The sequence below is a fragment of the Protopterus annectens genome, chromosome 8.part0 (genome assembly GCF_019279795.1).
Source record: "Protopterus annectens isolate FY-2018-M chromosome 8.part0, PAN1.0, whole genome shotgun sequence".
Taxonomy (NCBI): domain Eukaryota; kingdom Metazoa; phylum Chordata; order Ceratodontiformes; family Protopteridae; genus Protopterus; species Protopterus annectens.
This window is the reverse complement of record NC_056741.1, coordinates 770,580,721-770,606,867: the sequence shown is the minus strand read 5'-3', so window position 1 is coordinate 770,606,867 and position 26,147 is coordinate 770,580,721. Positions and strand designations below refer to the sequence as shown.

General features: G+C 42.5%; 1 protein-coding gene across 1 annotated transcript in view; it reads right to left on the bottom strand.

Annotated features, from left to right (window-relative positions):
* Positions 1 to 5,523: 5,523 nt before the first annotated feature.
* The window catches only part of TESK2 (testis associated actin remodelling kinase 2), a 1,590,840-nt gene continuing 1,570,216 nt past the window's right edge, over positions 5,524 to 26,147 (bottom strand). The window contains exon 12 of the transcript XR_006365853.1: positions 5,524 to 5,851. The gene's annotated coding sequence lies outside the window, so the exon portion shown is untranslated. The remainder of the gene's footprint in view (positions 5,852 to 26,147) is intronic.

Below are 26,147 nucleotides of genomic sequence, written 5' to 3'. Positions count from 1 at the left end.
ACTTGGCCACAGTTGCAGATTCGACTGACCCCAAGGACTGCAGCCATTTCTGGATGATTTTCCTTATTTGCAAGGCTATGTAGCAATGCATGGACCTCACTGGGTTCAGCATACAGACTATTGTATAGCATTAGCATACACTATGGGATCACAAACTTACCCAGGCATGTAAGGCTGCAGTAGTGTGGGAGGTCACTCTCTAACAAATGCATATAACACCGTTAAGTGCAAGCATGGAAAACCCACTTTCTACGGCAGACCACTGAGCAGTGTTGTTCCACAGGGATCGGGTGTGGGACCAGTTCTGCTTGATGCCACTGCTTGGTAAGGAATAGGCAAAAAGTAGTGTCTGTGGCTGACAGGCTGTGCAGAAGAGAAGCAGTGTGAATCAAGCTCATCTGCCCTATATGAATCGGAAGCAGTCACTGCCACTGTTTCATACTGACCCATTCTATGCAAGCTCTGCCATTCCTCTAAGTGAGAAGGCTCATGGTCTTCATGTTATGCTGAGCTTACCTTGCTAGGTGAAGGTACTATGACCTGCCCAATGGACTTTACTGGTAGCCAATTTCTACACCACATATGTGACTCCTGTCTCAGCACCACAAAGGACTGGTTTTCATGCAACATGTAACATTGGAGGTATAATGTTAATTTAAACTTGGGGTGATCCACCCATGTCTCCTGGACAGACACCTCAGGTTAATTGCGAAAACCAAGACTAACACAACCATGCTTGTAAGGCCATGATGGACATTACATCGGATCATAGTACGTCAGTACACTACACTGCTGATGAACCCTGCTGTCACTGTTTAATGTCAACTGATGAGTCACACACACTTACATATAATGCACTCGAATACCAATATGCATTCATAAACCAGATTAAGAAGAAACAAGTAAAATCGATGTATGGTATGAAGAATTTTGATTCCAAAGGTACTTACCCAGCACGTTGGTTATCTTTAATATATCAACCGGGGTTTTCTTTATTTTTTTCCAAACCTAGAAATGTGTTTTTCAATTACCAGTGCCTCCTCAGGATGTTCGCACCAAGCTATATTCTTTGGAATTGCGGGTACGGACATGGACTGAATTTCCAATAAGCCTCTTTTGGCTTTTATGACGTCCATCATCAGGTCATAGATGTAGTCAAACTTTCGTTTCTGAAATATTGGCTTCGCTACCCACTCCTGCTTTGCCTTTGGATACACCACGTTGTATCTAAGCTCTCCCTTTGCTGCTGAGTTTCGAGTAGGGAATCGGACCACTGCTTGTTCACGATTCAGATTTTCGTTGTGATCAAGGATGGTCAAAATTATTCGTGCCTTCATCCCTGCAAAACTGAAATGCTCAAACTTTGGGCAGTATTTGCACAGTAATGCATGGAACACCTCTAGGATGCCGGTGTGGCAGAACTTGGTAACCTGCTTTAAATCTTTAATAAAAACTCGGTTGACAACTATCCTCTTCAGTGCACTGTAGCATGCATCATCTTCATCCATCCACTTCTTCTCATCTCCTTTGTCCACTGGCATCTCATGACCGCAACATGAAACCTTTGTTGTACCACTCCAGCTGTGTCGGTCTGTTACATGGTAGAGCAATGACAACCACTTCTCCCTGTAGTACAACTTCATCACCTTCGCACGTTTCAGCACACCACCACAGGTGATTGGAAACACTGTGGCACCACTGTAGCAACTCTCTGTTTACTCTCCTTTTGCCAGCTTCTGCAATTTTCTTTGTCAAGGTTTTGGCCATATGCCACGCATCAAACAAGTGATCCACTGCTGGGAATTCCTTGCGCATCACAAATCGAATGCCCGGATGTTGGTCGGTTGCCACAAGACTTATCTTAACATTTCTTGACAGCAAGTTCGACAGGCACGTCGTGAAAGCTTTCTTCTCAAGTGCCACTGAAGATACCCCTGTGCAAACCTGCTCAAGGCAAAAATCAATGATACGTCCAGAATACAGGTCCATCATGCTATAGCAGCAGTATTTGGCTGAATATCCTGGACTATCACACTGCCCATCACCACCTAACCGGATTTCCTTCCCCTGACTATCTGCCAGCATATGGTTCAGATGGTGTATCTAGGTATGCTGCATTACTGGGAACAAATACTGCCTTTGAATGGTGTAGAAGGTTGTCTCAGTGATAAACTCCAGCCCCAAATATGCACAGAAACGCGCAATATGGGCATTTGTACTACCACTGAATAGAAGAGAAGATGCGAGTAGTAAGTTCCCAGCAGGCATTCGGCCTATAACTGGTTGACTTTCCCACTGAAGAAATGCATGTCCACTAATGCAGCATACCTTCACAGATACATAGGACCCTAACTTTGTTTTCTTTTCCACTTCGGCAGCAGGACTTCGGCATTCTGGGCAGGTCAATTTTAAGAGCAGTGAATCAAGGCAAGACTCAAAAACAATGAACTTTGGTTTGTTTATCATCCTCTCATCTTCACCCCCCTCCACCACTGTGTCGTCCATGTCAGTGGTCATCACGCTTTCAGAAAGGTAGCTCCAGTTGGGATCCTTTTCCATCTCATTTGTCCGAGAAACCGAGGACTCACTCTGCATGCTTGTGTTGTGCATATCCGGAACAAGCTTGATTGGAGTGCTGCAAGCCTGCACGTGAAGAGACATGTAGGCACTGGAGCTAGATGTGGCTACTTCACTGCAGGTATCATCCTCCTGTTGAAGACAGGGGTCGACACTCACTCTACGCCCACTGTCATCATTTGAAACTTGATCTTCTGGTGTTCCCGACTGAGTCGTTTCAGTCTGAATAAGTGTGGATTTCCTGCAGTATGTGTGGTCCATCAACAATGACACTGCATCCTCGGGAAACTGAACAGCTGCATCCTTCATCTTCCATGGTCTAGAATTCTGTTCCACTAACTTTGCTTGAACTCCTACACTGATGCCTTTCTTTTGCCAGAAGTTTGTTTGGCATGCTACCGTACTCCTTTCCACTGCGGTCATTTATATGGCTTCCACTACTTCTTCATATACTTGTACCTGCAAATCAAAGAAAACTACCTATGAAATTTATACTGCATAGCAGGCTGTCATAATAAATTATCCTGTTTCGGACAGCAGATTGCATACTATTTGGTTCAATGGATGATGCTTAATTCACATTTCCATGTTTAAACAGTCTGTCACTGCTGGTATCAGAAGCATTATGTCTATTAGCATTGCATTTTTTTCCATTTCTACATGTTACTCTACAGCAGTTAACAGGTATTGTGCCAATTCCAGCTTTTTTCTTCCAATGGAAGGGAATATGAATGGCCACATCACTGTACCGGCACTGAACACCTGTGCTATATGCCATAATGCCTTCAGTGACTAGCCACAAAACAGTTCAAACCCTTAACACTAAATCAAGTCAGTAGTTACCACTACAGAAAGTTTAATCTCTGCCTTGTTGTACAGTACAGAAAATGCACATTGCTCACTGGTCTATCAGTACACACATTGTGTAGTGCAGCATTACTCATGTCTCTCTCCCTAAACAAAACCCTTCTGTCACCCGTTCATATTGTACAGGTCTTCATACATACGTACCTCTACAGGTTCTGGCACAGGACAGTCTTCCATGTCATCTGGAGCCACTGCAGGCTGTGCTTCCTCATGCACTTTCACCATTTCATTCTGCCTCTGCACATGGCCATTAGGCTGTGGTAAAGGGAAAAAAAACAGGCAACTGTCACATAAAAAACATCACCCTGGATGTTATCAATGCTGAATTTATGAGTAGGAGAAAATTGAAGTTACTGACTTTGCATTGGAGGTACAGTTGGTTATTCACAACATCTGGCAAGGTTGGCTGGGTTGTATTGAGAAGTTCTTCAATAAGCTGCGGGCGATAGTAAAGGCATTAATGAATCATACTACACAAGCGATAGACCATACACTATACATGTCATGCTAATCAAATGCAAGTATCCCATAATTGATGTTTTGTTCAAGCCTCTTACATTTTCATGTTGTTTGCGCTACAGCTGCTGTTCAGATGATGTCCTTGGATGTGTGGTTGCAAAAGTGAAAAGTGTAGGTACAGCATCCTTAAGTAGTTGACGAGCGGGCTGCCTTGGCTTCAAGTTTTCTGGCAGTAGTTCACTCTTGTAGTCCAGCTGAAATTGGTTCTCTGTGAAATGTTTTGAGCACAGGAAGTGACGGGGTTTAGAACTTCTGACCAATTCTTTCACAAACCTGCCTATGTTACCGACATCTATCCCACAGTTCACCACCCATCGTGTACACAGTTTAATGTCACGTGGAAAGCGATGAAAGGATACTCCGGGTGGCAGATGGTTTCGGTGAACATGACAACCATAGGTAAAGCACGTCGGCATACCTACACTCACCTAAGTAAAAACAGAAAGAGTAGAGGCTCAACTCCTATTGACTAAGTTTTTAACAAAGCACAGCTCAGTTGCACCAAACTCGTGGGTAATTCACTGTACAACTTTGTCAATTCCTATACAACCTTGGCTGCACTTCAACTTAGCTGTAAAAGACCTACACCTACACAAATCTTGCAGTGGTTACTCATTCCTTCTTGGGACAGTCCACACTCACTCATTTGCTCTGTGTTGTCAGTGTCACCTTACCTGACCTTTGTCAGCCGCCACTCAAATGCCTGGTTGTTCAATGCCACCTAAATGCAGTCGTTACGCACAGCTTATCACACTAAGGCAATGAAGAATTGATCTAATGTAGAATGAATAATTGATCAATCCAGAGAGACAAATGGATGCTGTTGAGTAAGGTTTAAATAACCTTTATGCATTAATACTGCTGCCACAAGCCCATATTACGACATGCAGAGACAGGATTGGCAACCATGGTAGTAGCAGTTCAATTGGTACACCAGTAAAATATCCATATATTCTTTGTCCTTTATTAATGCTTGCTAGTAGCCTGTTTACACTGCAACTGCCATTCAAAGCTTCAGTTTTGGTTCGATTCACACAAGGACATTCACACTGTGGAGCATTTATGTCTTGTAGACAGACAACCCTCTACCACCTAGGAACACAACTTATGAGATGTGTTAAACTTAACATATACTCTTAGTTCTCTTCTCTCCTGACAGTATTAATGTCAGTGAGATTGTTGGCAACAGAAACACTACATCTCAATCACCCCCTGTATTCTCTCTGAAAGAATTGGCTGGACAGTGGGAAAAATGGATTGCAAGGAACAAACAGACACCTGGCATTCCACTTGTGGAAATAATGTGTCAAAACAGCTAAGGAAAGCCACATGTCCACGATGACACACTGCAGGGCCTGTCATCAACCACTGCATTATTTGCATTAGTATGCCATTAGCCCACTACTGATTCCACTGCTCGCTCAACATTGCCCGTGGTTGTCAGCGGCTGTAAAGAAAAAATAAACTAACCTATACACACGCTCCACCTTTGGAGACAAGATGTTCATGCAGACAGTATAACGATTAGGCACGTACGAACATAAGAAATTCAGAGTCAGATAATGATTAAACCAGTTTATTACAAGTCGTACAAAATCATAAGGGATGTCATAATCAATGAAATACGATGTGTTTTGGATTTGCTTTGATGCCACGCAGTGTTGCTGTGCACCATGTAATTTGACAAATAACAGTTCAGTCCTGAAATATCCACAGTCCCTCAAAAGGATGAAATCCAGTATAATCCTCATGTCTTTCTTCTGCAGGAAAGGTTGTTCGTACACGAGTCACCACGCGAGTAGGGAGGACCACTCTGTTGCCGAAGCCAAGCTTGTGATTGTTGTACACCCACAGAACATATACTCTATATGCCAACAGACGGTACAACCTGAAAGAATAAAATATTGTCAAGAGCTGCATGCCAGTATGGTAGTATTATGCACATTATTATCTGCTGCCTCCTATATTTTAACAGGAATCTTATACTAAAGTAGGCCATTAGGTTGGCCAACCATTCGATGTTGTTGTCACTCATACCAGTTACTCCAACTTGCTCGTCTGAATCTTCCTCTAAGCATACATTCGTGCCTGAACAACATTTGCAGTGATGAGCTGAGGCACTGTCCTAAGTGCACCAACACAGCTGACAAGCAATGCAGCTACAGATTGCAAGTAGAACTTTGCACAGTAATGTGGTCGACTGCATATGCTTCTGGTTAGGTTCATCATCGGCAATGCAGTCTGAAAGACAGTGCCGAAGTACTGGAACACCCAAGGAAACACGCCCACCAAGCAAGATTCTAGTACTGGTTTAGCATGAGCTACATTGAAGCCAGGCTGTCTGTAACATGTCACCCACCACAATTTTAGTATGAAGGTCCCTGAAACTAAGGCAGAGAAGAATTGATCAATCCAGAGACAAATGTATGCCGGCGAGTATTGAGTAAAAAACTTTTATGCATTACTACTGCTGGCACAAGCCCATATCATAGTATGCAGGGACAGGTTAGGCAAACATGGTAGTAACATTTCAATTGCCACACCAGTAAAATATCCATATGTAGTCTGGCCTTTAGTAATTACTAGTAGACTGTTTACAGTGCAACTGCCATTCCAAGCTTCATAGTTGTGGTTCAAGCAATTGTGATTCACACTAGGTGCTAACACATAGGTAAATAAGAGCTGTAGATGGCAGGATTAGCACACTTTTATTTTACTGCAGTCAGATTGGAGCAAAATATTCTCCCATTAACAGCTGTTGTGCGCAAGCAGACTAGTACTTCGCAGACCTTCGTCCCTGTATCCATTTAGGTCTCTCTGGCCACTCTCTCAGATTAGGTGGCAATGTGGACATAAATGTTGCAACAGTCTCTCTTGCATGTCTGGTTCATATGGCGATTGAGACTGTAGAACATTTACCTCTTGTTGTGTGACAACCCTCTACCACCTAGAACTTGAGTCATGAGTTAACCTTAAGAACCTATAGTCTTAGTCCTCGCCTCTCCCACCAGTATTACTGGCACAGAATGTTGGCAACACAATCACTACATCTCAATCACCCCCCCCCCCCCCATATTTTGTCTCTGAAAGTGTTTGATAGACAGTGGGAAAATAGACTGCAACAAATAGACCCGTGGCATGCCATGATAGACAGGGTCATCACACGCTGACATGTCTGCCCTTGGGCCAAACAATTAGGTATGCTTGTAAGCCCCTCTGGGCAATACACTGAGGAATTGACAATTATTTGAATATAAAACATGACGATTGGCTTAAACAGCAAAACAATGACCTTTAAGGGACGCTGAGCAAGCATCGACTTCTGAGGGTGTATTCAGACCTACGCAATTATACATTAAAACGACTTCAGCTTCAAAGGCAAAGACTAAAGCACCTTTAAAGACAAAGAAACAAGTACAACAACCTCATGGACAGGCTCCCATGCCCAAAAAACAGATGCTGAAAATGGCCGAAGACTTAATTTCTTTGATCAGGGGTTCCCATCCCCCTCCTGATAAGAGGTCTATGCAAGAGACAGACTATGAATCTTCAGATCATGTTTCCATTTCATCCGATTCCTCTTCTGATCAGGAATACTCCCTTCCTCTCTATGAGGATTCTGATGCTGAAGAATCTATCCCTTCAGCCTCTCCTCCTGAGGACCACTCCTTTGGGGAAACCTTGCATACCATGAGGGAGCATTTCCAATGGGAGAGCCAAGATTTTTCAGAATCTAAGAAAAGGCTCAGAGACTTCCTTTTACTACCACAACACAGGCCCCTAGCTATTCCACCTGTGTTAGACATTGTAGATGATGTGTTTTCAGAGTCTAGCCTGACTCCTGATTCCTTACCTCCAGCTCCTGTTAAGCCTGACAGATACTACAGGGTTCCTGATTCTCAAATTCCTGTTCAAAAACCCTGCTGCAGACCCAGAAACTCTCAGTGTCCCAAAGGGGTTAAGGCTTCCACTGCAAAGAACCCTACCCCCTCTGACAGATTCTAGGGCTCTGGACAGATGGGGAAAAATAATTTACACGTCTGCTACCTTGGCTATAAGGGCCTTAAATTGCTAGTTTCATATGCTCAAATATCAGCAATATATCATGTCACTTCTTAAACAGAAAATGTTGATAAATTCTGAATGTGCAGAAAACAAAGAAATGCAGGATTTATTGCATGGAGCTGAACAAGTTGGAAAGCATACTTTGCAATGTGGTTTTGATTTCCTGGAGGCCTCCAGCAGGGTCGCTGTTATGGGTTCTGTCATTAGGAGGCATGCTTGGTTAAAGGAACAAAATCTGCCTGATCATGTCAAAGCAAAATTATTACATGCTCCATTACAGCATGATACCTTGTTTGGTGTTAAGGAAAATGGAGGACAAAGCTAAATCTATGCAAACGGTCAAGGATTTCTTACAGGTACAGCCTCCAAGATTTAGCAGACACTGGCTTACAAAGAACTGTCCAGTGGGTCGGGTGAGTCCTAGACATAGCGTCACAAGGCTACAAGTTTCACTTCCATACCCTGCCAAGGGCAAATGGTTGGCCAGACCTGTCAAAAAAATCAATGGGCAGAGGCACAAAAACAAGTGGCATCCCTTATGGACATGGGGGCCATTCAACAAGTGCCAGAGCAAGAGCAAGGACAAGGATTTTACTCAAGACTGCTCTTGGTACCAAGAAAGGACAAGGCCTGGAGACCAATACTGGACCTTTCTATTCTCAACACATACCTGGATATATCAACATTCAAAAATGTTGACCTTACAGCAGCTACTGCCCATGCTGGGCAAGAAGGCTTGGCTTGTGACTTTAGACCTAAAAGAGGCATACCTGCATGTCCCAATCAGACAAACATGCAGAAGATACCTCAGATTCAAAGCTGGCTCAATGCATTACCAATTCTCTGCACTGCCCTTTGGCTTATCTACTGTGCCCGGGGTCTTTACAAAGTGCCTGGCAGCATTCTGCAGACAAAGGAATACAAATATATCCTTACTTGGATGACTGCCTCATTCAAGCAGAGAACAAGGACTTTATACTACAGCATCTGGCGTTTGTAAAGAGACTTTTAACATGCCTAGGGTATACAGTCAACAAAATGAAATCAAAACTAGTACCTTCTCAAGAGATATTCCTGGGTGCAAGTTTAAATACAACTTCCCAGATGGCTTATTGCATGCCAGATAAACAAGGGCAACTGACTACGTATTTCAAAATATTGGCAACACAGGCCCAGTTATCTGCAAGATAAATTCTAAAGGGTTTGAGCTTCATGGCATCCTGCATCCTACTAATTCCATATGCAAGACTGCATATGAGGAAACTTCAATGGTACCTAAAATCTGTTTGGACTCAACGTTGCCACAGCCTGGAAACAAGGATAACTCATTCCCTGCCTGCAACAGGAGTTTCGATGGTGGGCAAAGGGTTGTCACCAGAACAAGGGACATCCGTTCACTTTACCCCCAGCCAGGTAGACATTAACAACGGATGCATCAGATTATGCCTGGGGGGCCCACATGACAGGAAGATGTATTCAAGGCACATGGTCCTCAAACCAAATGCATCTACATATCAAAAAGAGATGCTAGCTGTTCAAAATGCTCCGACAGCCTTCAAGGACCTACTTCATCCCGGTCAACTACTGATAAAGACAGACAACACCACGGTCATGTGGTATATAAACAAGCAGGGAGGCAATCATTCTTAACACCGTTGCAGACTAGCCATGACTTTGTGCGACACAGCATTGACTTACCAAGTACATCTGCAGGCACAATTCCTGCCAGGAAAGATAAATACTCTGCCAGACGAACCAAGCAGAAACCTCATGGATCCCCATGGGTGACAACTAGATCCACAAGTCTTCAGCATGATAACAAGGAAATGGGGATGCCCGGATACAGATCTATTTGCCTCTCCTCACAACTACGAACTAAAAAGATTCTGCTCAAGGACTTATCACAGACAAGCACGGAAAGTGGACGCCGTATCATTCAGCTGGAAAAACTTAGCAGTATATGCCTTTCCTCCACTGCCTCTCCTCCCCAAGGTACTCCTAAAGGTCAGACAAGAGAAGCCAAAGATGATACTGATTGCCCCAGTCTTGCCCCGCCAGTACTGATATCCAATCCTAAGGAACTTGTCTCACCATTCAATCCAATACCGTCTTCTTGAGCAACTTCAACTGCACCACGATATACAGGGATACTTACACGACCTCAGACTTACATGCCCAGGGATTCCTGGACTTTGTAAACACAAAAACATTGGACGAGATAGACCATACACACAACAGAGCTGTAAGGATATGCAACTTGGTACTCAAAAGCATGGGAGAACACTAACTCACTACTGTAGCGTCATCGCTGGTAAGATCAGACCACAAAGATTCCAGTACTGGTTTAGCAACATGTCTTCCACCACAATTTTAGTATGAAGGTCCTTGAAACTAAGGTAATGAAGAATTGATCAATCCAGAGACAAATGTATGCCGGTGAGTCATGAGTAAAAAACATTTACGCATTACTACTGCTATCACAAGCCCATATCATGATATGCAGAGACATGTTTGGCAAACATGGTAGTAACATTTCAATTACCACACCAGTCAAATATCCATATATAGTTTGGCCTTTAGTAATGCTGGCTAGTAGCCTGTTTACAGTACAATGGCCATTCCAAGCTTCATAGTTTTGGTTCAAGCAATTGTGATTCACACTAGGTGCTAACACATAAGGTAATAAGAGCCATAGATGGTAGGATTAGCATACTTTTATTTTACTGCACTCAGATTGCAGCATAATATTCTCCCATTAGCAGCTGTTGTGCGCGAGCAGACTAGTACTTCACAGACCTTCGTCCCTGTATCCATTTAGGTCTCTCTGGCCACTCTCTCAGATTAGGTGGCAATATGGATGGAAATGTTCCAGTCTCTCCTGCATGTCTGGTGGATATGGCCATTGAGACTCTACAGCATTTACCTCTTGTAGCGTGACAACCTTCTACTGCCTAGAACTTGAGACATGAGAACCTATAGTCTTAGTCCTCACCTCTCCCGCCAGTATTACTGGCACAGAATGTTGGCAACACAATCACTACATCTCAAACACCCCCCCCCCATATTTTGTCTCTGAAAGTGTTTGCTAGACAGTGGGAAAACAGATTGCAAGCAACAAACAGACCCGTGGCATGCCATGATAGACAGGGTCATCACGCACTCACATGTCTGGACTTGGGCCAAACACTTGGGTATGCTTGTAAGCCCCTCTGGGCAATCCACGGAGGAATTGACTATTATTTGAATATAAAACATGACAACTGGCTTAAACAGCAAAACAATGACCTTTACATAATGCACAAAAGAGACATGCAAACTAACATAGTTTGGCAACAAACATAACGTTAACGCACAATCGGCACCTAACCCATAATGGTTCGCAAAGCACACAGCCACCTTTTTACGATCACCAAGCTATCACACTATTTTATAACGTATAAACATATGCAACTTGGTACTCAAAAGCATGGGAGAACACTAACTCACTACTGTAGCATCATCGCTGGTAAGGTCAGACCACAAAGCAGTCTCCTTCACAATAAAAATCAATTCTGTGACCCCCAGCTAACCCCTTAACATTTATGAACTATTCTAAGGCAAAAGTCCTACTACTAAGTGATAACTGGTCAAAATATCAAGCCCCTCTAAATCATGAAAACACAGCTGCCTATGCAGAACTTTTCACAGAAATCCTGTACAATCATGTCAATAACTACATAGATAGGGACAGATGTGCCTTCCAGCAATAAGCCCAGAACCAAGTTTAAAAAACCTGGAGGAAATCACACAATAACAGGTTGCTAAATAGACACTGCCTTATCGCTTACTCATAGGTGATATGTGCCCGACGTAAAGCCATGTCCAACTCAGAATTGATGGACACACTCCATGTCCAAGTCACTGCGAGCCACGTGCTTTAGTGAGCTAAACCTCGACACAACAATAAGTAGAACATGCTGGAGGGATAGATTACCGTCACAGACTCCCCATGCTTTGGAACAAAACTCCGAACTACATTAGGCTGAGCCCCTCACTAACACTCTTCAATAGCAACCTTGATGAGTGGATGGCTAACATAAAATACACCCCTGGGATTACTTCATTGGCTCTGCTGTTACAATCAAGTGAAAACACTAACACTCTATGCATAAACTCAGAATACGTTTTGCAAGGATGTGCCAATGCACAAATTATAGTATGCTGATTATTAGTCTGAAAAAATAAAATGTAATGTTCGCTGGCACCCCATAAAAGCTTGCTAAAACTCTGCACCTGACAATAAGTGACACATCAGGCAATATGCTGCCTGTAGTAACAGAGCAAAAAATATCCTGGGATGACATCGGACTCTACTCTTATTAAGAGACCATACATGGCTGGGTATACCCCCCCCCCGCGTGACGCACCCACCAACACAAGAGCAATTGGCACAAATCTCTGAAGAGGAACTTTCCTGGCTTTGGTGCATAAGGGCTTGGCTGGTAACTGACAAGGGGGCACAGAAAGGGTACATGTAAATCAACTATAAAGGCAATACAGCCAATGTATGCACAGAAAGGGCACATGTAAATCTCCTCTAAAGGAACTACAGACAATGTATGACAGTGTAGCAGTGTAGGCAGTAGATGAAGAATGGGGGGGGGGGGGTGGTGGTGGCTTGAAATGACTCAAAGCTGAGGAAAAACACAACCTGGCTTGTGCATTGATCTAAGTGATAACGACTTCTGCTTAAGTGAATAACAGTGACAGCAGCTGCGACTTTTCCCAGAAAAGTGATAATGAGCAACTGCTATATTGTAACTACACTTATTGCTAATCTGATAATGACCTTCCTTTCATTACTGCAAAGGTATGCATGCCAAGATACAGGTGATAATTACTGCACATAACCTGTTGAGTATGCATTCATTACATTACACTGTGCAGCTGTTCTGTAACACAGACTCAGTATCAGTAACGAGAAGACCTGAGTAATTCAGTCAAATAGTATAACAATATCAGTTGACACTAGGAGCACAAAGAAGACCGGAATAAAAAAAAAATACAAGAAAATAACAGACTGTGGGTGGGAATGGGAATGACATAGCTAAAGTGGGAGTAGATTTTTTTAGCTATTTGACCTGAATTCTTGACACTGGGATTTAAATATAAAATCAAATACTTTTGTGCTAGTGTCCACAAATTAGCCAAGCATTGATTAGCATGCTTACAGTTCTAAATACGGATATGGTCAGTATTATTAGGCTGTATTCAAATTTTGGACTTTCCTGGGTAACAAATGTTAAAAAAATATATATATATATATATATATATATATATATCTCCACACACACACACATATATATCCATACACAGAGAACTGATGTGTGTAGCCTGCTTTGAAGTGTAGGTATCTTCTTCAAAATTCCCTGATTGTGATGTGCGGGTATGCTTCTTTTAAATCTAGTGTTGCCAAACTGGCATCTTTGCCTAGCATATGAAGTAATTGGTGAATAGTCAGCATCTTGAATTTTGGAATCCCCAGAAAGGTGTTTAGAGTAGACAGGTCCAGGATAGGATGCCATGAATTGTCTTTTCTGGGTACCAGGAATAGTCTCGAGTAGAAACCTTGTCCCTTTTCCTCTTCTGGTACCAGTTGAATAACCCCCATGCTTACGAGAGAAAGTACTTGTTTTTGGGCCTCTGCCCACTGATTTGGGGGTAGGTCCGGCCACCCATTTGGTGTTGGCAACATGTGGAAGTGAAATCTGTATCCCTGTATCCCTGGGACATTATATTTAAAACCCATTTGTCCTGGGTAATGAGTTTCCAATTCTTTGCATGAAGAGCAATCTTCCCTCCAAAGGGGCAGTCAGTTGATAAGTGCTTGGAAATTTTAAAAGGAAGTCATTGAGACAGTTTACCATAGGGAGGAGTCTTATTATTCCCAGACTTGGGAGTGGAGGCCCCCCACTGCTTAGTTCTGCGAGTCACCTGGGACTGAAACCTGGGGGTTTTGCTGTGTCTGGGTTTGGCTTGAGAAGACCTGGAAGGGCCTGGAAAGGACCAATGCATAGAGGGACAGTGCCTACTAAACCTAGGAGGCTGAACTTGTAAAAAATCTTTAACAGTTTGCATAGATTTAGCTTTATCTTCCATCTTTTTAAGAACTTCCTCAGCCGTGTTGCCAAACAGGCAGTCCTGATTTAAAGGAGCATCCATCTACCTTTCTTTTGAAAAACATTCATCCCAGCATAGCAAGGAAGAAACTAATGGTGTCAAAAAAATGCAAGTCTGTGCCTGTCAGATTTTGTATGTTACACCACACCTCTCAACCTCTTAGCACAAGAAATCTGGACAAAGGCCTCAAAGTAAAGATCAAATTTTAAATATTGCTTGTATAAACTTGGAAAGTTGTAGAATAAACATTTCTGTGTTGGCATGCATTTTCTGAAGGATATGAACACTGAAACTTACATTTCTGTCATTATTTAGTGAATTCAGTCCTCGGTGATTTGCCAGAAAGCCACTAGTTTTATGAGGAAAAGACTAAACATATGAGGCAAAAATCTGGACAGTTAAGTGCTATGTGTTACACACAAGCAACAAACCTAATACATTTCATCCAAGCCAGATCGAACCCATGGCCTATATGGATATTATCAGAGCTAACAGTAATACAGCTTTTCCAGTCAAAATCCCCACATTGAAACAGAAGGCAAGTCTGTGACCTGGGGCCATGAAGTAAGGTTACTGAAACTACTGATCAGTAGAAGGACAATGTACACATCCTTTCTTCAATGTAAGTACATATGATCGAATGGACAACATAAAATTAATAACAAGGTCGTACACTGGGAGTCCTGGGGCAATAACCAATCTGCTTTTGGATGAACTTAATACAAGAAGAATGTTTTATAACTTTTATAGAATGCAGTTAGAGATATTGAACACTATGTTGTGGTGGGAGTTTCTACCGATTAGGAGCCTGGAGTCATCCGCAAATGATAGCAAAGATGGAAACAGAAAATGGATTGATGAGTACATCTTAATTTTAAAGCAAGAGAACACCAGCTATCAGTAATTTACCAAGTCCTGGACAACAATAGTGAAGATATCTTTGATGGTCATCTTGGATTTTAAGTCAAGACTTGTCACCAAATGACTGAATAAAGCTGTTGACCCTTAACCTTCCTGGATATCTGCCTGCAGTACAGCTCAACATTATAAAAAATATATTTTATGCTCATAACTCCAGCAAATGGTGAACAGTGTAGCTAGGGATGTAAATGTGGGCAGATAGGACATGATGTAGATGTGGTAAAGTACACACTCAGTATGTGCACCTGTTGTGGTCATGTACAAGCAGCCAAAATATTTGGGGAAAGGTGCATCAAGTGGCAACATTTTCCCTTAGGAAACATGCTCACCATCTGATGGATGTACTGTATATCAGATCTCAGGCATCCATTATTACAACTATTGAATTTTGTTGGCTTTATCATTCACAGACACCAGTGACTGTTGTTATCATCAAACTTTAGTTTAGTTGTGACATCAGTAAGGACTTGCTTTGCTACAGTAACAGATTATGCAGCTCTATAAAAAAAGCTACCCACATAAAGGACTTCAATGACTTCTAATCCATTTTCATGATTGTATGGAATAATCTGTTATGAACCTGTAGAGTATTTGTAATTAATTTGATTATAAATTTCTGGTGAACATGCACATTTATCATATAATACACTTGAAATTGTCAGTTTTATTTTGATGGCATGCTTACTTTAGTTATAACTGTGAAAGTAGGCTTCATAATCTGCACTTTGACACAGTAGTGTGGCCCTGCTAAAACCCATGTTTTTAGTGCTGCACAAATTTTCACATAACTAATGAGCTGCACAGTGTTAACAATTATGCTCACTAATACAGTATGCAGATGACCCCACACTCATTTTCACATCTGACAAAATGACACCTCCACAAACTACTCAAGAAGCTTTAACAGCAACTGAAACATGGCTTTGTAACTTACAACTCATGCTCAACCCAAAAAAATAAAGTTACTACTTTTTCCCCAAATCACTCTCTCAAGAAAAACAAAATTTAAAGTCTTCTCCCTTGCTAATATAATCATTGAAGTCATTCCTCATATCATATTATTAGGGATGATAATCTTAAATTCAACATGCATATACACAATTGCATAGGAATAACTAATCAAAAATAAGACCAAAAACTTTCTCACCAGCACAATTAAAGCTATACTTGCCACTAATTTTCTCTTCCCTACAATTCTTTATGGTACTCCCATTCTTACTAACATTCAGGCATCACAAAAATTAAAACTTGAACAATGATATAACAAAGTTACTAAATTTGCAACTAATACCCCTTTCCGAACGCACCACTGCATTGCAATAACAAGCCTTAATTGGTTAGAACTGTAACGGGATCCTGTCCAGGCCAGCAATCGAGACTCCATCCTCACCACTGACCCCTGGTGATGGACGGTCACTAAGAGCAAAAATGGATTCACATGGTATTTTCAGATGTAGCTCTCTGTATCACACAGGGAACATGGTTCAGACCTGAGGCTGGCCTCTCCTCCTCTCTCCAGGCCCACACAAAACTCCACACTGATCACTTTTAAGTTCTGTGTCTCTGTTCCCAGCTGCTGACACACACACGCACCTGAGAAAAGCTGGCACAGATGTACACAAACTTATCAAATATGGTGGGCATTGTCTGTATTTGTACAAAGCTGCTAAGGCCTAGAACTCCTTATTTCTAGCCATTAGGTCAGTACCGCCCACATCCTTCAAAATCATTTGGAAAGGTTTCCTATCCAAAAGCTGACTCTGTTCTTGCTCAATGCCAGGATAATTATATCCCTAAATGTGAAGAAATACCTGTTCATACCTTTCATCTCCTTACTCTCCCTTCTTCACTTACTTCCTTCTATCAATTTCATCTCCTTGGCTTTCTCTCTAAATATACCACAAGCCAGCTTTTCTCTCACTTAGTATTACAATTTATGTTTTATTATACTAGCTTATCTTTAAGTTCTCTATTTGTGTCTCTCAGCTTTTCCCGGTTTAGGGGTCATCACAGCGGAACTCCGGTTTGCTAATGATTGGTAGTTGATTTTTACGTCCTGAGTTACCAGCCCTGACGCACAACCTTCAACGAAGGTACGCCCATTCACGCATGTCTCCATGCAGAAGACGCTCTAGCTGAGAATCGAACCGGACAGCGTCTTACTGTGAGGTGACAACGCTACCGCAGCACCATCAATTTCTCTATAAATTTGCTAAATGTTCTCTTATTGTATCTATTCCTAACCAATGTTTTCATATTATGTGTAATGTGTTTTAATTATTTAAACTGTAATTATTTTTCACATTATTTTTAAAGACTGCAAAATTATTGTTTTTAAAATGTTTTGTAATACTTCAGAGATTTTTCTCCCTAGGCCTCCATTGAAAATGGGCTGTTACCCAGTCAGACTTTGCCTGTAATAGGTTCATACTAGGCTATCTGCCCTAGGGCATTTATAAGCCTAGCCAGAGTGTGTTTGGCTTTCGCCACCCATTTTAAATTAATTTTGCTATGCCCTTTTTCAAGGTTAGTATACTGTGCCTCTGTCTAACAGTGACACAGAAGTGAGACCCAGGGTAAACCTACGATCTCCCATCCACTCATCAAGATTCCTCTTGAAGAGAGTCAATGAGGGACTCTGCCTAACCTGGACTGGGATTTTATTCCAGAGTGAAGGGAGCCTCTGGGTTATGAATCTGTCCCTCCAGCATGTCCTATTTATTTCAGTGCTGAGGTTCAAGTCTCTCGAGTGCGTAGCTCGATGGGATTTGGATTTTCTGAGGTGCAGCATATCCATTAATTCTGGGTTGGACATGGCTTTATACGTCAGGCACAGATTGCCTCTGAGCAGGCGGTATGCCACTGAGTAGAGCTGGAGTTTCTTTAACCGGGCAGTATATGGCATCTGTTTGAGCCCTTTGATCCTCTTGGTGAGGTACTTTTGTGGTCTTTGCAGTTGCTGCAGGTGTCTGGTAAGGTACATCCCAAAAGGGGCATTGTACTCAAATATGGGCCTGATGAGGGATGAGTAAAGAGGCATGATGACCTCCCCTGATCTAGATGTGAATCCCTTCATGATTAGGTGGGCTATATAAAATGTTTTTCTAACCACGTGGTTGTCAAATGAGAGATTGCTATCAACTTGGGTCCCCAGGTCCCTAATTACGTCTTCTGTACTTAATGGATTACCACCTATGTGGTAATTTGTGGGCACTTTGTTTTTGCCAAAGGGGATGACTATACACTTTTTGGCGTTTAGCTTGAGGCCATGGCTCTGGCACCAGTTATCTGTTTCTATGAGGCCCTTTTGGAGGATGCTTGTGTCGGCTGGAGAGTCGATTATGGCGCCCAGTTTGCAGTCATCTGCAAACTTGGTCAGCCACAGTCCTTTCGTGTTGGCCTGTACCTCCGAGAAATATATACCGAACAAGAGAGGTCCCAGGACTGAGCCTTCTGGGATGCCACTTGTAACTGGTTTGGAGTCTGACATGGCTCCAGCAATTCTAACCATGTGGGTTCTGTCCTTGAGCCAGTTTGCAATCCATCTAGTGACATAGGGGTTTATATTTAAGCTGGTGAGCTTATCTATAATGCCCGAGTGGGGTATTGTATTCAAGGCTTTTGCGAGGTCCAGGTAGGCTGTGTGGACCACCTTCCCCTCATCAATGGCCTTGGTGACTGTTTCAAAGAAATCAACCAGGTTTAAGAGGCAGATCTGCCCTTAACAAAGCCGAACTGGGTAGGCTCCAGTGTCTGTAGGTCCCCAATATCTTTATTTACAAGATCCATGATGATCCTTTCCATTTGCAGACCAAGCTAGTCAGGCTTATGGGGCGATAGTTTCCAGGATCCGTTGAGGCACCACCTTTGTGGAGAGGGACCACTGTTGCTGTACGCCACTCTTTGGGTACATATCCTGTAGTAAGGCTGAGATTGAACAGTAGTTTTATGTTTGGGTTTAGCTCTTCTTGGAGTTCATGTAGGACGCAGCCCGGGACACCGTCTGGTCCCATTGATGCTGTGTTTTTTGCTTTGGAGAGGGCGGCTCTTACCTGATCATCTGAGATGTCAGGGGGGCAGCACTCTTCTGGGATAGATATTTGCCCTTTTGGTGGGGAGGGGGGGGGGAGTTTGCGCTGAACCTGTCAGCTAGGATGTTGGCAATGTCTGTGGGTTTGATGTATTTTTTGTCATTTTGGACTAATTCTGAGCATATCTGGGAATTCCCACCCAGGTTCCTAACATAACTAAAGAAAGCCTTGTGATTATCCTTAGTGTCCTGTGGAATTTCTCTCTCGAAGCTGGCCTTAGACGATTTTATGAGTGCCCGTAGTTTTTTGCTAATACTGATCAGAGATGCCTTCCCTTTTTGGGATTTTGCTCTATCATGTAGTAGCTTCCTCCTTCTATTGTATAGTTTGTTTATGGCTGGGGTCCACCAGACAGGACGTCTGCCTTTGGAGGATTGGGTCTTGGTTTTATTTGGGATTGCATTATCCATGCATTCCTGAAGGTGTTCATAGAATGCGTTTATAAATGATTCTGCGGTCTGGGCCATATTTTCCACAGGCTCAGGGGCTTTGAAGGATTCCACCTCGGTTTTGAGGAGTGTGAAATTTGCTTTAGAGAAGTTTTTCACTGTGGCTTTTTGGGCAGGGGGTGGGGTCGGGATGTGAATATCCAGTGACATTAGTTTATGGTCTGATCTTACCAGTGAGGGATACACTTCTGGTCTGGAGCATAGAGTCCCCATGTTGGTGATGATCAGGTCCAGTATGTTTTCCCCTCTTGTGGGAGTGGTAACAAGTTGTTCTATAGCATTTGAGTTTATAAATTCTAGGAACCTTTGGGCTAGGGTGTTGGAGCTAGAGTAATGTTCCCAGTCTAGGTTTGGGTAGTTGAAGTCGCCCAATATAATGGTGTTTGGAGAGACCTTCATATTTTCCAGTGTTCTCAGGAAGGCCGAGTGGGGTTCCTGGGTTTGGGAGGGTGGTCTGTAGCAGGCTATAAACTGGAAGGCAGTTTTACCCACTGTTAGTTGCACATGGATAGTCTCTGATGCTTCGTGCTGTGCCACCAACCTGGAGGTGTGGGTATCTTTGACGAATATTGATACTCCCCCTCCTTTTGTGGTTCGGTCCAAGTTTTGGGGCCAAAAAGCATGGTATGAGGTATAACCTGGTAGTGCTGGGGTGCTGTCGAGAGCCTTGAACCAGGTTTCTGTTACTGCACGGATATCGATGTTCTCCATGCTAAGGAGAGTTTCGAGTGCGTGCATCTTGAGGTTTAGACTTCTGGCATTGAGTAGCATTACTCAGTTTCTTATCCCTTGTGATACCTATGGAGGTGGGTTTATCTTTTCAGCCTTGCCTAAAAAAGGCACTATGGGGGAAGCAAGAGCCTTTGCCAATATCCGAAAGCCCAGGGGTGACAGGTGCAAGCCGTGCCTAGCGAAGCATCATGGCTTGTCGAGCATGTCATCCCAGGCATTGGATCCCCTTTGAATGACACCAATACATAAGCCAATTGTTGAAATTGATCATCTTGTCTTCATATTGTGGCATCATTCTTGGTGAGGGTAAGATGCTACTCAAGGTCAGGGTCATACCGGCCTGGACTACATACTCAGAGAGCTCCTCTATGTCTCTTTTCATGTAGTCCAGGGAGGTGCGTCACAGGTCATTCACACCAGCATGGACAATGACCGAGTCATATTTGTACTTGCCTTGGAGTGACCTGAGTGCTTGTGTTATGTGGCGGATCCTAGCGCCCGACAGGCAGCTCACCGTGACCTTCTCCTTGTTCAGCCTGGTGAGCGGGATGTCAGTGTGCCTGACGATAGAGTCACCTATTACAAGTGTATCAGGTGTGTTGTTTAGCCTTAAGGGCTGTGATTGTTCAGCACACTGAACTGGTAATAAAATGGCAAGAAAGAAATATAACATACAATATAACTAAATTGGTGGCACTTGGTGCAAACGATAAAGTTATGAGCTGTACCTTCCTGTGATACAGGGTTTCTTGCCCTCAGCCTTTAATTTCCCACTATGTGACCTTGAGCAAGTAACTTAACCATCAATTGTACCAGAGGTCACCCCTGAAAAGAGATTGTGTCCAGTGGGCCTACCTGGTTAACAAATAGAATTATTAACAAAACTGTTCCGCCTCATTAAAAAAAACTAAAAATATCAGAATGTGTTTTAATGATTTAATAAAATATTTGCTCCCCTGCATTAAACTACATCTCTGGTATGCCTGGAATTAACTTCCTTAAATGCTTCCTTAGTCTGTTCTGTATAACCTGTTATAAATAGTTTATAGTTTAATGGCATTAAATGAACTAAATTTCCTTTTTAATTCTTTTTTTTTTCAAACATTAAAAAATTGAGTGAAAATCACATAAGCTCCTCTATTCCCTTTCACATATTAGCAATAAAATATCCTGAGGCAGATGCTAAACAGAAATTTCCACTTACCCAGGAAGAGTGTTATGCAGCTTGATACAAATTATAAAACAGCATCATATAAGCCTGAACATGACATCCTTGGGTATTACAGAACACTGTAAATGTCAATAAAGGCAACATGAAACGTCCTTACAAGGCTTACAACAGGGCTAATACTAAAGATAATAACTTAATTCTTCGAGTTATCAAATAACCATACATTGATTAGGCAAATTACAATGTTACAAAAATGTGATCCAAATTATTACTAGATTTTGTAAATCAAAATAAATTGTAACAGACATTAACTACTGTTGTTTATCATATGTGGCTATCCTCCAATTACAGACACAAAACTCTATACTTTAATTTCAGAATTGGACGCAAAGCATTAGGTATTGTATCAACCTTCTTAAACTATCCTGGCAAGAACTGTATTACAGCAGATGAACTACTTTTGAATACAGAATATAAAACTAAAATCTATCTGAATGATCCAAAATTAAAGTACTGAGAAGGAAAACAATCTGTTTTACAATATTTTTACTCATTGCATTCAAAACTTTAAACTAATAAAGCATAAACTAACCAAACATATCAAAAACAAACCTTGCTATATGCCATACAGGGATGAAGCTCTGAATGCGATCCAGGCAATTTGAGTTTTATTAGCTGCTTTGGCAAAGAAAGAGCCAGGCAGAGAATGATGGGTGCTTGTAGCTTATGCCAGTTTCTCCATCGTGAGAGAAATGGTGTGGGGGTTCTTGGTCACCTAATTTGCTCCTATGCAAACGGAGTCTTTCATGGAAGCTTTATTCGTAAACTGGGAACATTGGTTTGACATTCTCAAACCTCTGATAGCCTTTGTTTGTCTATGTGTGTAAGCATTCATACCAGTTATGTTAATTCCTACTACCACGTAGCCTTTGCAAATTAAAACACTCAAACTGTAACCTCAGGCATGACAGACACATATCGAGTCTAAGAGGAAGCATCCTGCTCCTTTACTCTTATTCTCTTTCAACTGGAAGTACTGCAAGGCAATTCGAGCAGGTCAAACGGCTGGTTTCTCAGCGCCTCCATGGTAAAGCTCTGCAACAGCTCACTCAGTCCTGCAGGGATTCCTATACGCAGTCCTATATCAATTTAAAGTGGAAACAGAGCAAATATAACAGATCAGCAATCCCTTTGTCGAATATGACACCGCCAAGTTAACACGACCATTAACTGCTTTGGTGCACTGCTATTTCATTACAGATCTGATGTGGGCTGATTGTTGTATGTTTTACATGCGTTTCTTCTCCTTTCAGTGCGGACTGACAACAGCACGTGGTAACTGCAATCACGATCTAGCTAGCCCTTCTATTATACTTGTTAAAGCAGTTTATTGAGTGTTACAAAAAATAAAAAATAAAGAAACAACGTAGCGAGTGTAACATAGGGCTAGGTAGATTATGACTGCAGTTATGCCCACAAAAACACATGCATCCAGCACAGATAGTTGACAGTAATAATAGTTATGGACCCTAGCAGCTCGTGTTTTGGGTGCAAAAAGTACAGTTTTGTACCTACCATAAATGTAGATGTTCGAGTGCTAATACAGCTGCAGTAATAACATATGGGTTCTCTGCCGTCAGGCGGTCCCTCGGTCGGCCGAATTCCAAAGTCTAGGACCGGCGTCGGTTGTTGTCGCTTCTTTTCTTGAAGTCAGTGAGGCAGGAGTATATAAGACACAGCTGACGCCATTTTCTTCAGTCTTTCTTGCCCCAGATGTCAGGTGCCCACAGTAGGAAGGCAATACATAAATTATATTTATATACATGCAATGCAATGTAATCAAAAAACAGTAGTTGCAAGCAAATATACCATAGAAGGATAACCCAAACAGGTTGTATGAAGAGGGGTTAGGTCCTAAGCCTTTACCAAGAGGGGAAGGAGGGAGGGAAATCTGTACTGCAGCTGTATTAGCACTCAAACATCTACATTTATGGTAGGTACAAAACTGTACTATGTTCATCGTGCATACAGCTGCAGTAATAACATATGGGTAGAATCCCAAAGCTATGCACAGGGTGGTATGCACTAGGTAAAACTGGGATGAGCCAGAATGCCCTGCAACACAGCAGTAGCAAAGCCTGCTCTAGTTTTGGAATATAAAGGAAGGTGGTAGTGTCTTGTGAAGGTATGTACAGAACTCCAAGTGGCTGCCTCCAAAATATCTTTGGTAGGAACTCCTCTGAGGAAGGCTGTAGAGGTAGCTGTGGCCCTGGTGGAGTGGGATCTGATGCCCGTAGGGACAGATTTTCCATGATAGGAGTAACAAAACCGTATGCAGTGGCCTATCCATTTTGAAATTGTCTGTTTAGTCACTGGCTTCCCTTGAGCTCCTACAGCATAGGACACAAAAAGTTGTTCTGATTTCCTAAAATGCTTTGTTCTGTCCAAATAATAACGTAGCTGTCTATGGATGTCCAAAGAGTGTAGCAGCCTTTCCCCTTTGTTTTGAGGATTGGGGTAAAAGGTAGGCAAGTGTATGGCTTGATTTAAAGCTACCCTGGATACCACTTTATGCATAAATGATGGGTTGGTTCGAAGGGAAACCCTGTCCTGATGGAAGATGAGAAAGGGCTGCACAGCCATGAGGGCTTGTAGTTCCGAAACCCTACGAGCTGAGGTAATGGCTAGAAGGAAGGCTGTTTTCCAGGACAAATGTTGCAAATCTGTTGAGGCAGCTGGTTCAAAGGGAGGCAAGGTTAATTTTTCTAGAATATAATTAAGATCCCAGGCTGGCACTGGTTGTTTCCTTGGTGGTCTTATATTCTTAGCCCCTCTGAGGAACTGTCTTAAGAGTGGGTGAGAGAATAAGGGTGGATCCGTGTTGAATTCTGCAGAAATGGCTGAGGCATGGATTCTTATGGAGGAAAATGAAAGTCCACTGTTCAGCAGCTCAGCTAGATACTGTAATACCTGAGGCAAATTTAGTTTTGTAGGGTCCTGGCCTTTTTTCTCATTCCAAGAGCAAAACCGTTTCCATTTTGCTGAGTAAGCCTTTCTAGCAGATGGCCTTCTGGCCTCCAAAATGACATCCTGTACCTCTTTGGGGAGTAAGGTCTGTTGAGGTGTTAAGGAATTTTCCATGCAGCGAGATTGAGTGTTTTCAGCTGACTGTGAAGAGTTTTGTAGTTGTGCTGAGTCAGCAGAAGAGGCATTAGAGGTAGGGACCAGGGAGGAGTATGTGTTAGGCTCCTCAGGAGTGGGTACCAGTGTTGTCTTAGCCAGTCTGGAGCAATCAGTATCATCTTTGGTCTCTCTGTTCTTGCTTTCAACAGCACCTTGGGCAGAAGAGGCAGAGGTGGGAAAGCGTAAACTGTCCATGCTGTCCAACTGAATGAAAGGGCGTCTACTCTCCAGGCCTTTGGATGAAAGGTCCTTGAACAAAACTTTTCCAATTGATGATTCCTGTGGGAGGCGAAGAGATCTATGTCTGGCCTCCCCCACGTTTGGATTATCTTTGTAAACACTTGAGGATGCAATTTCCATTCGTGTGGATCTGACATATTTCTGCTTAGATTGTCTGTCAGTGTGTTTTCCAAACCTGGCAAGTACTGTGCTTGAAGTTCGATTTGCCATTCCAGAGGCAAGTTCCAAAGTGTCATGGCTAGTCTGCACAGGGGGTATGAATGTGTTCCTCCTTGTTTGTTTATGTACCACATAACTGTGGTGTTGTCTGTTCTTATCAATAATTGTCCTGGATGCAGGAGGTCCTTGAAAGCTGTAATTGCATTTATTACTGCTAGCATTTCTTTTTGATTGATGTGAAGGTGCTTTTCCTTTTGGGACCATTTGCCATGAATGTCATGTGTGCCCCCCAGGTGTAATCTGAGGCATCTGTTGTGATGACTTGATTTGCTTGAGGCTTGCAGAATGGGAGACCTGTGTTTGTTTGACATGCTTGAGCCCACCATAGAAATTCCTTTTGCAAACTTGGAATTATTGGTATTACTGTTTCCAAACTGTGGCTGTGTTGAGACCATAGATTTTTTAGGTACCATTGAAGTTTCCTCATATGCAACTTTGCACATGGGATTAAAAGAATGCAAGATGCCATGAAGCCCAGAGCCTGCAGGATTTTCCTTGCAGTAAGCCTGGTACAATTTGCTAGCATTTTGAAGTACTGAGTTAGTTGCCTCTGCTTTTCTGGCGTAAGATAGGCCATCTGGGTGTTTGTGTCCAAGTTGGCACCCAGGAAAGCTGTTTTCTGAGCTGGTGTTAGCCTGGATTTCTCTTTGTTGTTTGTGTATCCCAGAGCATTCAGTAACCGTGTTGCATAAGCCAGATGTTCCAGAAGTATGCGCTTGCTGTCCGCTTGGATCAGGCAGTCGTCCAAATAAGGGTAAATTTGTATCCCTTGAAGTCTGCAGTAGGCAATTACTGATGCCAGGCATTTCATGAATACTCTGGGCGCAGTAGATAAGCCAAAGGGCAATGCAGAGAATTGATAGTGGATTGAACCTGCAAGAAATCTGAGGTATCTTCTGCAGCTTTGTCTGATTGGGACATGCAGGTATGCCTCCTTGAGGTCCAATGTTACCA